Genomic DNA, 15,329 nt, shown 5'->3' on the forward strand with positions numbered 1-15,329 from the left:
GGAAGTAATGACTTACACTTTTAAAATGTTTGCATGACTCCAGCAAGTTTGTAGGATGAGCTTTTCACAAATTCCTGATACGGTTTCTACTGTTTTATCTTTCGCCTTCTTTTTTGGTGGGAGTCACAAAGAGAAAAGAAGGAAATCCGGCATATTCTAGAAAAAATGTCTAAAGTAACAAAGGTGAACCAGCCCAATTGTTACATTCAGAACAAGGAAGTTACTACTTGCAATGCTAAAGCAATTGTATCAATATGCTGCAATTATTACATGCTGAACCCATGGTCACCTCTTCTTCTGTAAGAGGTCTCTGAGAGACTTACCCGTGCATAGCTTTACATGAACAGAGCAGCATCTCCATACTGCACACTGCAAATTGCAAGTGTGTTTTAATGACAGATTCGCTTCAATTATTCCAACAGTATAAAGTCTGGATCAAATATTTATTTCTTGCAGGTCTAAAACTTCTGATTAAGTCGACTGTCCTTGGGTAAGCAACCAAAGAAAGACTGGCCTGAAGAGAGCACTGCACTGCACTCCACCGTTAAACTGAATTAACACACAAGTTTGATCCTGAGAAGTTTTGTGTCTTGCTAGTTTCAGTACAAGCACAGGCTTCTCTGCAAACTGAGTTATCAGACCTGATCAATTAATGAGAATGCATTAACTGATAATTTTACCAGACTGGGCTTTACATTTTTTCTATCATGATAGGACTAAGGCCTAGCATAAAAATCCACCTGCATTCCGCTAAGCACCTGCCTAGAATATACATCAAAGCTGCCCCAGCTCCTTCACTGGTTCTTTACATAGTAGAGGGTCTGACAGTAACTGAGTCTTTGTATCACTGCTGCTTCATGGAATAGCCTGGAGTTCTAAAAAATAAATTATGAGCAACCAAGATAACACCAATACACTCAAAACTTGAACTGCCTACAGTTGGAAGCTTAATAAACTGAGGGTGTTTGTGGAGATCAGCATGAACATCTAAAGGAGGCCACTCTCATCTACCCCTGGATGGCTGCATCAAACATACTGTCAAATCCCAAACAGGACATCAATGAAACATCCATCATAGGACAACAAATAATGATAGCCAAATGATGATGCGGGATTGGCTGACTGTACATTATACGGGCACAGTGATCCTACGCATTGTATTAAATATGAGAGCCTAAGATTTATGTTATGGGTGATAAGGCCAAGAATGCTGTAAAAGTGAAAAAATATGGCAACTGTATGCAGTACATCACTACTAGGATAATTATTTATATAAAAACTTCCCATTCTTACACTTCCAACATGTAGGGATAAAATTCATATATTCAAAGAAGACATAATAATAACCTGTCAGCTTGTTGTGATAGATACGTTTTTAATCCAAATGACCACAGTCTCCAGTCTACCTGTCATAAAAGGACACCAAAAAATGAATTTTCCTTTCATAATTCTTTAAATTGAAAGGGAAAAACACAGAAGCATGATAAGTGGCTCATTCCAGTGGACAGATGGACAGGCAGTAGCAAAATGTATGAACAAAAGGCACTGTTCCTTCACTAATGCTGTTTTCACTTGTTACACGCCACAACTCAGAGACAGGGAAAGTGCTCCTCCTTCCTTTGACTTTTCAAGTACATCCCCACATAATCTAAGTTATATTCCACACAATAAGAGATTGCTCTAAAGACTAAGGTGTATTACACTATTTAGCTGTCATTTGAAAGCAAACCTGCAAAACCTAGCACGAAACCACTATTTCATGTACATCTTACTGACTCGAGGCACTTGCCAACAAAGGTCCCCTATTCTTAAATTCTCTGCTACTAGGGAGGAGTATCCAACCTGTATATTTTAATTTCTAAAAATTCACTCAATCAAGGAAGCTTCAGAGAAATTTAATAAATCTGTCTCTTCAGATGCAGAAGGAAAACTACACAGTCCATTCCTGTCCTCTCCACCTACCACACATACAAATCCACACCACACTTTTGCCACGCATCTTCCCCAGCCTGCTTTTTTCCAGGGGTAAAAATCACAAAGAAATTTAACTAAGTTAATTTTAAGTGCTGAAAATGTAGGCAGACTCCTCAGTTATTTCATTTTAAAAGATCTTCATTTTCCCATCTGTGTTATGGCAATTTTATTACACATTCGGCAAATTTACAGTAACAAGATGTTCCCCTGACAAATTAATCACTTTCCAAGCATTTTATCATATAAATAAAATATCACCTCAAGAGAGAAAATCAGCTCAATCAGTTGATTTAACCCATCTTTCAGGGAACTCGTCTGAAACAGATTGAGCGCATTTTTTCTGAAGAGGGACTGCACACACATCCTCCTGTACTCCCAGCTCATATGGTGAGGTTTTTCCAAAAGAAAATGTTTAAGACTAGCTGATAGGCTGCAGCATTCATACTGTAAGGAGTAGCTTGCTGCAATGACAGCTCTCCATCAGGAACAGAGATTTGTTTAGAAGTTGGTATGGGTTTTAACCAAGGACCTACATTTCTCCTTTGATCACTGCCAACTATTTCTGCAACATTGCTCTGGTATTTTGCAACAACCATAATGTAAAACATATATGGTTTTTAATAATCAGCTCTAATGTTTTAACAATCTCACCATGAAATAACACAGGTAAAACTCCAACCGGTTTTGCAGCTGATGAAATTTATGGCTTTTTGCTTGGCTTTTTAAAATTCCCCGAGTGCTCTCTACTCATTTTAGAAAGTAAATTCTGCTTTTATGAAACATAAGAGACTGGCAACATTAGCAATGCAATGTATGAACAGTAGAGAAGTGGGTTCAATTCAAGTTTTCCCAAACTAATCCTTAAAACAACTCAATGCCTTTCCGGAGAGAATCTGTCACTGAAGCAATTTAACATTTCTGCCATTTAACCTTTCTCCCTCTGCCCTGCTTTCTGCATTCTACTTTCCATTCAGAGGCTGCCAACAAGTATAAACAAGAACAGTAAAGGACTAACTCTGTTTATGTTACTAGAATCTAAAGTTGTTTAAGCCAAAAAAATTTAGCCAGATTTGTTATTTTTTACCTGGACTTAGTAGTATCAATAGAGGCTTTTTGCATTTATTCCAACATTTTAAAAAAATACAGTATCAAATCACCATTTTGCCAGAAGAACGACCCTGCCAGACAACACAGATACCCAATTCTTGCAACATGACTATACTCTTCAATGAGATATTTACAATATTCTCAACCACAGAGTTGTAGGTGCCAAAGAAAAGAGAATCCACACATCTGGACAGCCTTTTCATCCCCTCAGCAAAATACTAACTTTACTTCCACAAATACTAACGCACGAAAAACACACATAACAACACAATTCACTAACCTACAAGCAGGAGAACAATGTGCTTTACGGAATGCTATCAAATAGCAACATAGATGCAAGTATTTGCTCCTTAGCCCATATAATTAATAATGCTGAAAAGAGCCATATTAATACTACAAGGCATCAGTATTAAAAGCTGCAGGCTCTGCAAAAGCTTGAATGCCTTAGGTGTTATCAATAATGTTCAGATGAACAATTATGAATTCACACACAAATACAAAATTCCATATCCTATATATATCTTTTACCTGTTAAAGCATTCCTGGTTTAGGTAGTTAAAAAAAATTACTCTCAGAAGTCATGAAACACACTGAAGAATTCTGACCATAGGCCAGAGCAATTCCAGTTCTTTAAATGCATGTTGAAAACTTAAAAAAAAAAAAAAAAAAAAAAAAAAAAGCCAAACAAGCCAAACACAAGACAATTACTTATAGTACTTCTTAATCGTATTCTTTTCTATACTGGGAAAATATAAGTATTTGTTGCAAAAGATGCAAGTGAACCAAGCCAACTGGAAAGGTTTATTATACATTAAACACTTCTTCCAACTACTTAGCCAGGAAATTTACATGTATTAAGTGACTTATGCATACAAGCTTTGCAGGATCAAGTCTCAAAAATCAGTTTAATTCAAGAAGCAGCTTCTTTAGCTTTCGCTAGGAAAAAAGGGCATTCTAAACATGAAGTACGCACCATGGGATGTTTGCTTCTTTCCCTGAAATGTAAACAGTGAAAATAAATACTTTTTCCTGTTCTAATTAATGTATGTTTTTAAAAGACTTGAAGCAGCTGGAACCTTAAAGTCAATGGAAGATACTCTGTTCTCAACCAGTATGCACAAATCAACCATTTTTTATCTAAGCATAACTAAAAGCAGTACTCTGCTTGACCAAGAAGCATGAAGCTCAAATGCTGCAATGAGAAAAAGCAGAAGAAGATGCTTTCTCCTCACATCTTTAAAATTGAGCAAAATTCAGTGTTTAAGTGACATCAGAATACAACTTTGAATCCAGAATCCTGCCAGATACTGAAAACCCAGGTGTCAGTGCAGCCACTGTGGGACCTGACGAATCTGATCCCATGCCGTAAGCAAACAATTGCTTTCAAGATTCAGTTTACCTGGTTGAAGGATTTGGCCAGCGTTTTAGAAAAAGTTACACAATGTTCAAACCAAAGCATAAGAATACATAACCATTCACATAATGAAGAGCAAATCTTGCAGACCTCATGTAGGGTGGAAAGCTTCAGCTTGAGAAACAACCTCAGAGAACATTGGGTGTTCTCTATTTAATGCAAATTCCTACTAACATCCATTTATACTGACAATATCTAATTGAGGCAAAGTGTCTTTGTTTGGTACTCCCTTCACAGCCTGCTAGTGGACTTCAAAAATGCTGCACATGGCACTTAGATGCTTTGGCCTAAATGTCTGAGATGCATAGACCTCCTTCATTTGGCTTTTGAATTAAAAATTGAACTCCCTTTTCGAAGTCATGTCCTTGCAGTTTGAAAGTGGCCACTAATCCTTTTATACACTATAGAATATTTTCATCATTTTTTTTCGTCTGCAATTGTTTCCTAATTCACCACAGAACATATACTGCAGTCCTAAAATCATTTAACAGTGGAGTCGATCCACAGGAAGAATGAGAACTCAAAGACGTGGGAACTTAAGAACATAGAGTTTAAGTTACTTTCAAAGGTTAAATGAATCTACATTTAGTGGGGGGATTATGTAACTTTGGGGATCACATTTTAGATAGAAAATGGATATTCACAATGACTCAGATACTTTAAAATAGTCTCCAGCAACTCAACTTTTGCAAACAAGACCTCTCCCATCTGAAGAAGATACAAGACACAGAACCTTTTAATTTGAAAGATGACAAAGTGGATTATCAGTTAGTTACACGTGCCAGTAGGGTGATCCATTACCATGGACGTTCTACTGCAAGTACATGATGTCGCCTTAATAGTAGCTAGAGCCTTATTGGCTTAAAAAAAAAACGTGAAAAGGGTTTTGCATGTGAATTGAACTTAATAGGTTTGACATGGACTAACCTTAAAGAATCCAATCCACTCAAATCCCTTTGAAGGCTGCAGCTGAATTTCATGCAAATCTTAGAGAAGTAGCCAAGCTGCTGGGATTTCAAGATGCTCTGTCCCCTTCTTCTGCAGATCTAAACCCAGGCAAAACAATGGCACAAAACCCTCCCACAATTTCAAGGATTCCTCTTAAGGTGATCCTGGTTTTATTCTTTGGCCCAGGGAAGTCTGACATTTAAAATTTGAAAGTAAAAAGATTCTGACATCAGGAAGCATATCAAAATATGAAGCCAATCTTTTTTTTTTTTTTTTAATACAGCATTGGACTAATGCTTCATGGATTTTAAAAATAAAATTTGACGTGACACCACTATTACTAAAACGCTTAGAACAGAATGATGCAAATGAGTTTCCTATGCTCAAATCTAGCACTAATGATTTTTATCTTTTTAAAAAATAATTATTTTAGCAACAAATAATCCGTCATAATCTGAACCTTCTGGTGGTCATTTTGAAATTCAAGCATGCAACTTTGAAATAAATCTATTCATTTCTTCAAGGCCACTGTAACAATATGAAATTCTGTTTGCTCACACCCTACAAAAATATCTAAAAAGATCTAAGTGTTCTATGTACATTTATGCAGGCAGAAAAGCATATATATGTATTTGTCTGTGTAACAATATATACATTGACAGCTGCAAAATTATTTGTTTGATGGCTGGATTTAATCTTCACCTGATAAACAGGAGAGGAAAAGGGAAAGGAAAAGCATTTGTCAATTGCTTTTTCTCTTAGAATAAAGTACAGATGACTACAAATGTAACTAACTATAACCAAATCAAAACCACACAGTGTGTATAAAGCACCGACTATGCAAAGCAGTTATAAATTCTTGGTTAACAAAGGGCACAGAAAGCCCTTAAAGGAAATATTTTATTTCTGCTAAATTAATACCTAAAAGCATTACATTTCATCAGTTTCACTTAGGTTTAAAGTCCCCAAAGATTCTCCTCCTGAAACTGGCTATATTTTATGTGCAAACCAGGCTGAGAGCTATCTAAATCTAGATAAAACTCATTGGCTTGTAATCTTCACAATGATCTATACATCTAAATCTATATGCAAATCAAATGCTCTCATGCATTAACACATTCCAAAGCATCTAGGAGTAAGAGAGTGCTTTCTCCCTCTCACAACCCCCCTCCTTTGCTCCTCTCCCCCTCTTTATTTACACTAGCTACCTAAATAATTCACACTGCCTTCTTTTCAGCCTGCATGTTCTTCTGTTGAAGCCTGCAATGAGCTATTGCAGTAACCAGATGGACACATGAATGCAGCAGGTGGGACAGATGGCAGACCGCCCTGTCTGACGCTGGCTGCCTCAGCTTGGACTGCCTTTTCCTTCCAGGTACATTATCATCAGCGTAGCAGAAAGCAGCACACAGAGGGAAAAAACCTTTTACATACAATACTATACGAATTAGTTAAATAAATGACCAGATGCTTATTTGCTTTTTAAACCAAAATGTAATTTACTCAGAGCGTGCAAGAAGCATTTCCCCTCCTCCCTTACAGAAGAGAAGTCCACCTCTATTCTCCAGAAAGTCCCCCGAGTGGTGCACATAAAACAAAATATGCCTGAAATCTTACAAAGATCTTAAACTAGTGACTTCACAAAAATTTTGATTCAGCTTCAGCTTCCAAATACCTCTACCCTTTCACAGGTAAATGTTCTCCTTTTTTCCTATAAATCTATGTATCTTCTCATACATAGTCGTAGGTTTTAGATGAAGTCTTCACAGCTATTATACATACAGTGAAAAGCATCAGCTTCAATCTGAGTAGCATGTTCCTTGAATGAATTTCTTCTGCTTGCCTTTTCAGGAGATATATAAAACTAATAGTTTATTACAAAAGATTTGATGCTTCTAAGGAAAATTCAAACAAAACCTGAGGCAGTAAGTGTTTCTTTGACCGCAAAAATTAATGTTTTAATATGTTGCTTTCCTCTCTGGAATGCTGGGCAAAACACAGTGAAGATGAGAGCAAGAAAAAACTGTAATACACGTTTTGAGCAAGACCACATGAAACTGAAAGGGAAAAAAAAAAGAAATTAGGAGAGTTTGACTAGCATCAGTATCATTGTAGGGCAGAAGTTACTCCTTTTTTATACAAAATATATTGCTGTCCAAATAAGCATAACTGATTAACTTCATACTCTTTTCAAAGCAGCAGGCAACTGATCCAGTGTATTAATTGAAATCACTGTTTCAAGGACAACTTTTAAAAAATCATATTGAAAAAAAGGTATTAAACGTAAGCAGTCGGTCAGGCGCTCTATGCAATCCTGTACTATCCAGATTTGTCTCTCTAACCTCTTCCCCCACCCCTTGTGCTATGTCAATGACAGCAGCCTGTCTGCCTGTCTCCCTCTCACAGTGCGTTTCACTCTCCCCCCTTTCCCTTACGTGCACCTTCCCTGAACTGACATCTAGAAAACCACCCACCTCTCCCTCAAATATTTCTGCTGATCTATAATAAAACAGTACGTGCTTCCCTATTAGCCTGAAGTTCATGCTTATTTTAAATTTAAAATACAAAATAAAAACAAAATACAAAAAATAATTTTTTTGCAACTATATATGCATACATGGAGTATGGTTGCACTTGCCAGATTAAAAAGTACATTGTGCCCTTTTCTACAGCTTTCATGAATTGCTTGTATTTGTAGTCATCAAAGCTCCTGAATAGGAACTACCTATATATTTATGCACGGCACAGCACAGTAGCATGACAGGGGTCTCTATGTACTACCATACCAAAAATATGAAATGATAACAGGGTAAACCATACAGAACTAACTTACAATTACATTCCACTACTGAGTCAAAATACCTTTTTTTAAAAAATCAGAATAAGCGATTACACAATGTTGAAAGGTAGAAGAAAAAGCGTAAATCAAGACACGTTCAATGTTAAGTCTGCTCCCTCCGAGTGTACTGGTGTAACTGGAAAAAGAAACTGACTGTAAATAAACCTGGATAAGTAAACGAGCACTGGCCCAAACTGGCAACTGAAGCCTGAAACAAACAGAAACTTATCTCTTCAGAGATTTAAACACACTCAGTAGGGACTCAAATAACAATAAACACAATAATATTATATCTGGTTTCATCTGGCCCAGGGAGAAGACATAGAAGTATTATCAAAAAGTTTACTCTTGTTTATTTCTGACCTGGCAGAAGCCAGGAATTACAGAGAACCTCAAGGGACAGACTGCTTTCATGGGATGCCAACTGATTTTGAGGCCAAAGTGGTTAAACACTTCAGATAAACTTTGGATAAGCAGCACAACTTCTGGACACTTATGTGTCCTAACTGAAAATCCTGAACTTTAAGGTTTTGTATCACCACCTCTCAGAAAAAACGGGGGGGGGGGGGGGGGGGGGGAAGGAACCAAAAAAAAAAAAAAAGGTGAAAGAATCCAGGGTTCATACAAGGAAACTGACAAAATTATGCAATAGATTTTGGTACCAGCAACTTCTAGAAATGGTGAATTATGCGCTACCAGCTTCAGAAAAGCATTTCAAGTTACAGAAACGTGTTTACAAGTTCGCAGAGACACACTAAAAGCAGTGCACTTCACAGTCAGTTTACAAATGCTGTCACACAAGCCATGATTTCACTGTGATGATATAAGCTGTTTTCTCAACAACAATATATGAACAGCACTCTGAACATGCAGGAACACCCTCTTTAAAAATAAACCTCTGAGCCACTGCCAGGTTGTCACAACAGGAACACATACACTATTGGAGCAGCAAACAGAACCAAATTTGGCTTCAGAAAGTATTATATTGGTAAGCTTGCTTCACTACTGATGGAAAAGTTCAGGCAATGAAAAATTAAGATGCCCCAAGCCTTCTGTTTTCATCAGCAAAACTCATGCTTGAAACTGACCGTGTTTATTTTTAGAGTTGAAGCTGTTTGTGTATTTAACTGTATGTGGGGAAAAAACATTGGGGAAGAAAGAATGAAACAATTCCTATTGTAAGGTCACAAGACTGATACTAAGTTCCTTCTGGTTTGAACATATTTTCACATTAGGTATTATTTTAAAACAATTGCTTTTAATGGATTTATTAAATCCACTAATTAATAAGGTGATGTGACTATTTAAGGTATTTTAGAAAATACATAAATTCTTGACCTATTTTTTGTTCTCAAATCTACACAATTCTCTTTAACTTCAAATTTAAACTTCAAATGCAATCTTCCTGTTTGTGTAATGCTTGCCATTGCTTTGTGGACAACATGTGTAGAGCCAAGCCCTCACTATCTGAAGCCTGATGTATCCCCTTAAAAAAATCAGACCTGTACCTATGAAGAAGCGTATCTTGACAGCCAAAGGAGCTGAGTTGCACAGGTGTCCGCAAAGACAGAACTTGCACCCTATAAAAGCAGCTATTGCTCATACAGGCATTTCAGTAAAAAAAAAAATAAAAAAATCACTGCTACATATGTATCTATAATCTGGTAATGTGAAAGGAGTTACTGCTGATGAGAAAACACTGAATGATAATAAAAAAAACCACCAAAACTTCATTCTGTTCTAGACGGAAAGTAATTGCCAATCCCGATCCCATGAGAGAACATCACAGGAAAGAAGACATAATTATACTTAAACTGCACTTGATACAAATACCATGAAGTTGATTTTCAAAAGGATCAAATTTTCATTAGAGCTCTGCAACAGAAGATCTGATGAGTTTTCCAAGGGCTGAGGTTATAGGACTTCTGAAAATGTTAACCACTTCAGGAAAAATGAGTTGTGTTTTTGGGCGGTTGGGTTTGGGGGGGTAGGGTTGGATGTTTTGGGGAAAGAAAAAAAAAAACAAACCACCAAAACACCAAAAAAACCCACAACAAAACAAACCCTCACATCAGTAAAACTGCATACAATATTTATGAAAAATTGTCACCTTAAACACATCTTTACCTAAAACATGACTATTTCTTTGGTCAGGTGATACACTGATAGAAGCAGAGAAATGGGAGCAGCTTATAAACAATCCTAATATACAAGTAAATTCTGCTTCCACCGCAAATATATCCCCCTTATTTTAATACAGAGCATAAGTGAGGGCAGACTTTGATGCTGAATGTAATAGATACAATAAATACATAGCTTTAAATGCTCCCAAATATGGAAATGCACAAACGCAAAGAGAAGGAAAAGCTGGCTTTTTAAAGAAAACGTGTACAGAAGAAATAAGCAGACATTAAACCCTAAATCATAAAGGTGTAATTTCAAAAAGACAATAAAATCTACTTGCTCTCCTATGTCAACAACCAAAAAAAATTAAATGCTGAATGCTGACATTCCATCCTCCCTTCCCTCTGCTGCAAAAACTGAAGCGCTAACTTTGAACACCTTGACATTTGCCTCTATGCCTCTGGTTTAACACTAACAGAGGTCTACTCTTAAAGGACAAAAAAGTGTCTTTAAAAATCTCAAATACATAATAATTCTTGCACTTACTTCTCTGCAGCTGAGCAGAGCCCATTTACATAGTCCACTGAACACTGTTTAGTAAACAGGACAAGAGTGCTTCTATCTTACTGCCCTTGTAAAACCAAGGCAGGGGTTGTTTTTAGTGCACACTCTGGTTCAGCATTAATCCTGTTTTATGTTGTTCACACCTGCTGCTGACTAGCAGCCTGCTGATGGGTTGTGGTTTGTGCTGCTCCGAGACAATCCTCACCAGCTTCAACAAAAAACTAATCACTAAAGTGGAAACAAAACCTCAACTGCTCTGCAAAAACCGTAAAAGGGAAGAACTGACATGCATGCCTAGTTCTCCTTACTCTGCTACTCCGGACTGTTCAGAATTTAAAATGGGGTTTGAAGTGCGCATGCTTATATTTAGCCCTCGTGCCTAGCTTTCCTAGGAGTTCTTCTCCAGATAGCGAATCTTAGAGACAAATGTCACAGACACAACCTTTATAAATATATGCTGTGTAACTCACCTTTTCCTTTATGCCTAATAAAATAATAGGCTTTGCTCTAACAGAAGTACTACAAGTTGACGAAGCATCCTCTTGTGAACCTTTACAGAAACAGGCTTCTTTTGCAGATTTGCAAAGAAACTCCCTTTGACACACTTTCACATGAAATTCAAACATTACTGTCCTAGAAAACAGGTTGTTTGGTGGTTTGTTTTTTTTTTTAATCACAGCACTGATCTGCACATTTACAAAAAAAAAAACAAAAAAAAAAAAACCCAAAAAAAACCCCCGCGCCATAAAGTCAGATCTTCCTCCCACTGATTCCAATAGTAAAACACACCTATGGCTTCATTTGTACAGAAGCCTGAATACTTTATCAGATACAAAGAGGTGATCTGTGATTAAAGGAATAGTTCTGGAATTACATACTGCTCATATCCAGAGAGAAGAAAATCAAGGAAGGGAAAACCAATGACAATAGAAACCCTTTGTTAGGCAAACACAGCAATGCAAATTGTGCAGAGACCAGCCATAGAAATCACATGCAACTTCACTGACTGAGAGACTCAAATGCAAGCACCATTATCAACAACAAAGTTTGCACTAGAAAAGTCTCTACAATGGAGGGCAGGACATAGTACTTCACATCTACTTTAAGGTACACTTAGTATAACTAGAACAACATAAAGGAGCATCAGAATATTTGGAGAGTGAACTCTCTATGTTTCCTTTATCCTCTTATGCCATCTTGGCCTATTTCTACAAAAAGGAAAGCAGAAAAATGCTTTTTGTCCAAGAGCCAAGTTCCTATATCTTTTAAACACTGTATGAACCTTTTCATAAATAAAATGCTGGTTGGAGGCCAATCAAGGCAATTCTTCATCTATTAAAATTTATTTTGCCTCTCATCGGGAAAGATGTGCTGAATGACCATGACCATCCTTTGTGACTTCTCAACCCTTCATAGGAACACCAATGTGCTTCTGCCCATATAGGAAGACAATGAGCATCAAGCAAACATATGTATTCCATGTTACAGCTTTTCATCCAAAATTCATCAGCAGAAACAAACCAAGATCAATCAATCTTTACGTAAATTCAGCATTTCAACCCCTCTTGCATTCAGATGTAAAACCAAGGAAAAAAGGGGTCAGTGTCACTCTGTCTTACCATACGCATCTGAAGGATTTTCTACCTCCTCTTTAGTCAACACGAGACTGAAGATACTGGCATAATGCCAACACTGCTTTTAAGCTCACACAGAAAATATTATGGGGTAATCTTAGTATTTCCTGGTCACACTCCCTTAGGCATCTCTATACTGGTGCAAATGTCACATCCTGGCAGTGAATCCTTGGACACAGGCTCCCTTTTTCCATTGATTTCTTTTAAAATACTACCAAATCATTCATTTTTTAAATCAATTATAGAGCCTGATCCAAAATCTACTAAAATGAATGGCATTCTTTCCATTTAGTCTTGAATTGGGCCACTACCAGTAAATGCAAAAGATTTCTTAAGACGGATGCAGGAGCTTGGCAGTAGGCTGTCCTTCATACCTTGGAAAAATCTCAAATAACTCATGAAACAATGGTACAAAAAACCCTACAGTAATTGTGTTAAACAGCTGCATCTGCATTATTTCTGTTCCAGCATTACCTAATGTGTGAGTATCTAATATGTTTTTCAACTCAGAAAAAAAAAAAAAAAAAGGGGAAAAAGGGGGGGTGGGGGGGTGGGAGGAAGCCCTGACTCCGTCATCCATCAAGTGTACATCCAGGCCACTGCTCCCAAGAAATTTAGTATATGCTAAAAAGACATAAAAAGCTTTCAGAAATAACAGTCCTTCAGAAGCTGGATTATAATTTTGCCAGGTGGAGTTTTTGCCAGATTATAAAATTGACTTAAATGCCAGGATACCACATTTCACAAGCAGCAGCAGCTTACATATTATCTAGTATGCGTGGCTGAGGTGCACTGCAAAGCTAGACTATCATCATCTGTGGAGGAGAGTAAATAAATAAATAAATACATAAAAATTGGCATTCCCTGTCAACCTCGCTACCTGCTGCCTTCAAGCGCTCTTTTCAAGTATGGCCTCCACAGAATAAAAAAAAAAGTTAAGACTACTTTATTTTGATTATAGTGCTTTCCCCAGGCAGGAATTTTTATTTCAGTTTGAATCTTTAAACCATTACATTTTCAGTGATGCATTTTTATATTTACAGTTGACATCTTCATAGAAGAATGAAACCTTTGAGCAACAGCTCTAAAGCATGAAGGTTGCCTGCAGTAAGTACTTAAATTATTTTACACCCAAATGGAGCCAGTTGTTTTTTGCTAAAATTTAATAAACCTTAAATCAATGACCTTTCTTTTACTGAAAGCCTGCACATGGGAAAACTAACTTTCCCAAGAAACATATTTTGATGAGTAAATGCCAAACAAAGGGCTATTTAAATCTGAACATTTTCTCAATTTATAGCTTGTGAACATTCCCTAATGTTCCTAAACTGCCTAATGTATAGAACAGCGGTGCCTTGGTTTAATCACATACCATTGATTTCAGTGTCACAGTGATCTCATTGACAGTAATCAATAATAATCCAAAATCAATCAAATCTGCTCTTGTACTATCATTCATCCAATTTGAATATCCCAAAATTAATTGTAGGCACGTGAAAAAAAAAACAAAACAAACCAACAACCCTGGAAATAAATAAAAAGAAAGCTACAAAAATAAAAAACAGTAAACTTTGAGAAGATAATAGCGCATCCAAGCATGCTTCATGCCTGCTGGGTTAAGTTAATGATGAATCATACCTTGCCTTGCCAGCAAAGACTCTGAGATATATTTTTTTTCGAACACAAAAATACACAGCAACTGAAGACAGAGGACATACTAGTAAATGATCAAGCATTATTTTATGAACAGCCGTGTTACACACTGAATATCAAATCTGTTGCCAGTATATTACAAAATGCACAAGTATGTTACACTATGAAGAACTGTACATTGTAAGATAGCCACTGCACTTGATAGAGCAAGAGAGGATAAAATGACTGAATTTCAGTACCAAAAGCATGAATAGATGTAGCCACTTATCAAAAGAGCTGTTATTGTTGCCGAGGACTCCTCTCTCAACATATTCACCTGTAATTTTGTCAAGGTAATAAATCCTTCCATTCATTACAGCACACTCAAAAGCACCCTGTTATTTAATTTAAATGGAAAAGAGGCCCAAAGCGTCTAAAACATTTACTTTTGCTAATGTAAAAAGTGCTGGCATTTTACTTCATTCCTGATAAGCTGGTGCCAATGGATGTGATTATTCTTTTCTTATTCAAAGCGTATCAGTAGTTCGAAAGCACTCTCAATCTTATCAGGTGTATGAACAGCACAGTTACTGAAAACAGTTTGTACTGCTCCTCTCTCTTTCTGCCAGGCTATCAGATAAACCCAACTAACTAACTGTATTTACACACAATCAAACATAAGCTGTGTCTTCAATATATTGTAGCCCGTTTCTGGCATGCTACACATTTGCTGCTTGACATAAGTCGTAACAAAACCAGCAGCAGTGATTTAGCTTACAACAAAAATACAGCCACTCTACAGTGCATTACAAAAAAGGGATGTGGGGAGGGGGAAAAAAAAAAAAAAGGAGGGAAAGAAGACAAAAAAATTTGTAAGTAAGAATGCTCACTTCTGCCTCAGTGTTGCATAGGTATTTATCTGGTGCTACTTGGAAAAGAGCATGGAAGCAGCAGGATTCAAATGCATTCAAAATATACCTGACACAGGACTTTAAAAAGCAAATAGAAATTATTTATCTGCTCTAGTTTATTTTAGTTTCCTGTACTCTAGGAATAGAAGGGGGGGGGGGGAGGGAGGGAAGGAGGGAGGGAA

At 36.9% G+C, this 15,329-nt stretch overlaps 1 protein-coding gene across 33 annotated transcripts in view; it reads right to left on the minus strand.

Moving 5' to 3' along the window:
• Positions 1-15,329, minus strand: part of ESRRG (estrogen related receptor gamma) — a 408,187-nt gene that overhangs the window by 141,124 nt on the left and 251,734 nt on the right. Inside the window, exon 1 of one of the 33 annotated variants that reach the window (XM_055725772.1) lies at positions 4,055-4,072. The exons of the other annotated variants lie outside the window; for them this stretch is intronic. The gene's annotated coding sequence lies outside the window, so the exon portion shown is untranslated. Of the gene's footprint in view, positions 1-4,054; positions 4,073-15,329 lie in introns of those variants that run through there. 33 annotated transcript variants of the gene reach the window in all.

Source organism: Falco cherrug, chromosome 13, assembly GCF_023634085.1.
Source record: "Falco cherrug isolate bFalChe1 chromosome 13, bFalChe1.pri, whole genome shotgun sequence".
NCBI lineage: Eukaryota > Metazoa > Chordata > Aves > Falconiformes > Falconidae > Falco > Falco cherrug.